Here is a 2,624-nt window from a genome sequence, read left to right as displayed (position 1 = left end):
AAAGGGACACTGAACCAAATTTTTTTCTTTTGTGATTCAGATAGAGCATACAATTTTAAGCTACTTTCTAATTTACTTCTATTATCAAATGTTCTTCATTTTCTTGGTATGTTTATTTTAAATTACAACAATGTAAGTTTAGATGCCGGCTAATTTTTGGTGAACAACCTGGGTTGTTCTTGCCGATTGCTGGACAAATTCATCCACCAATTGAAAAGTGCTGTCCACAGGTATGAACCAAAAAAAAAGTTTAGATACTTTATTTTCCAAAAAAAGATAGCAAGAGAACAAAGACAAATCAGAAATTGAATCACGAAAGAAAAAATTTGTGTTCAGTGTCCCTTTAACACTATCAAATTTCGAGTTGTGAATTATAAATTTTGAACTATATTTTAATAGCAATAATAATATACATCTTAATTTTTTTTTCAACAATAAAGTTGTTTCATCAAAAAAGTGTATTCTTTATTGTCTTATTTTTTCGAATAAAATAAGTGTTTTTATTTGTGTTAGCTATTTGATTTATTTATATGACCCTCATAGTTATCATAACTGAAATAATAGAGAAAATAAAGATATACAACTGTTCTTAGTATTTATATATTATTTTATTTTTAATAATCAATAAACACTTGAAAAAATTCTCCACAATCCTCCCCACAAGCCACAACACCAATAATTGGCATGAATAATTATTTTTATATAGAGATGGAAGAATATTGTCAGCAGCAGCAGTAAGCAGCATTTTTCGAAAAATACAGAAACTGATTTGTTTTCAGCTCAGTTCCATCAGCAGTCTGTAGATTAATTTGTAGTCCATAAACAAAGCATTTGTAATTGTTGCTCTTAATTTTGTAAATAAACAGTCAAACAAAGGCCAGATTTAGCAAATCTGAAAGTATCTTCCCGTTTCTAGCACAACTCCAGCAGTACAGAAATGAAGCATTTGTAGACTAGTTGGTGCTCCTTAATTTTGTAAATACACAGACAAACAAAGGCCAGACTTAGAAATCAGAAAGGATCCTGTTCTCAGCACAACTCCAGCAGTACAGAAACGAAAACTCCAGCAGTACAGAAACGAAGCACTTGTAGTCAGTGCTCCTCAATTTTTTAAATACACAGACAAACAAAGCACAGACTTATAAATCAGAAAGGAACCTGTATAATAAAGAAGATTCATTAAGTAAACAGTACAAATAACACATGCAAACCTATCTAAAACAAAGCAACTGCATTTAAGGGGTGTACAATACTAATAACTATATTATTACCTTTCAGTGATGGAAAATGCCTTTTATAAAATTGTACCAACTCTCAGCAGCAGCAAAAGCAGCAATTATTAAATACACAGTCAAATAAGGGCCGGATTTAGAATTCTGAAAGGATCCTGTATAATAAAGAAAAACACAGAGTGTCATTAAGTAAACAGTACACAAAAAAAAACACATGCAAACCTAGGTAAAAGAAAGCCAATGCATTAAAAGGGTGTGCAATACTAATAACTATATTATTATTACCTTTCAGAGATGGAAAATGTCTTTGAGAAAATTGTACCAACACTCAGCAGCAGCAGCAGTTATTATTAAAAAAAACAGTCAAATGTGGGCCGGCTTTAGTATTCCGAAAGGATCCTGTATAATAAAGAAAAACACAGAGTTTCATTAAGTAAACAGTAGACAAAAATAACACATGCAAACCTAGGTAAAAGAAAGACAATTCATTAAAGGTGGTGTCCAATACTAATAAAAATATTATTACCTTTTAGAGATGGAAAATGCCTTTTATAAAATAGTACCAACTCTCAGCAGCAGGAAAAGCAGCAATTATTAAATACACAGTCAAATAAGGGTCGGCTTTAGAATTCTGAAAGGATCCTGTATAATAAAGAAAAACACAGAGTTTCATTAAGTAAACAGTAGACAAAAATAACACATGCAAACCTAGGTAAAAGAAAGACAATTCATTAAAGGTGGTGTCCAATACTAATAAAAATATTATTACCTTTTAGAGATGGAAAAAGCCTTTTATAAAATAGTACCAACTCTCAGCAGCAGGAAAAGCAGCAATTACTAAATACACAGTCAAATAAGTGTCGGCTTTAGAATTCTGAAAGGATCCTGTATAATAAAGAAAAACACAGAGTTTCATTAAGTAAACAGTAGACAAAAATAACACATGCAAACCTAGGTATAAGAAAGACAATTCATTAAAGGGGTGTGCAATACTAATAACTAAATTATTACCTTTCAGAGATGGAAAATGCCTTTTATAAAATTGTACCAACTCTCAGCAGCAGGAAAAGCAGCAATTATTAAATACACAGTCAAATAAGGGTCGGCTTTAGAATTCTGAAAGGATCCTGTACAATAAAGAAAAACACAGAGTTTCATTAAGTAAACAGTAGACAAAAATAACACATGCAAACCTAGGTATAAGAAAGCTAATTCATTAAAGGGGTGTGCAATACTAATAACTAAATTATTACCTTTCAGAGATGGAAAATGCCTTTTATAAAATTGTACCAACTCTCAGCAGCAGGAAAAGCAGCAATTATTAAATACACAGTCAAATAAGGGTCGGCTTTAGAATTCTGAAAGGATCCTGTATAATAAAGAAAAACACAG

The 2,624-nt window shown here is 31.2% G+C and overlaps 1 long non-coding RNA gene across 1 annotated transcript; it reads right to left on the bottom strand.

The window, feature by feature from the left end:
• Positions 1-671: 671 nt before the first annotated feature.
• On the bottom strand, positions 672-2,033 carry LOC128662266 (uncharacterized). Its single transcript, XR_008402735.1, has 4 exons — positions 2,002-2,033; positions 1,518-1,631; positions 1,272-1,387; positions 672-1,158 (listed from the first exon to the last, which is right to left on the bottom strand). It is a non-coding gene; the product is annotated as an uncharacterized LOC128662266 (long non-coding RNA).
• Between the last annotated feature and the right edge of the window lie 591 nt (positions 2,034-2,624).

Source organism: Bombina bombina, chromosome 6, assembly GCF_027579735.1.
Source record: "Bombina bombina isolate aBomBom1 chromosome 6, aBomBom1.pri, whole genome shotgun sequence".
Taxonomy (NCBI): domain Eukaryota; kingdom Metazoa; phylum Chordata; class Amphibia; order Anura; family Bombinatoridae; genus Bombina; species Bombina bombina.
The sequence above is the reverse complement of the archived record's forward strand: the minus strand, read 5'-3'. Positions and strand labels throughout refer to the sequence as shown.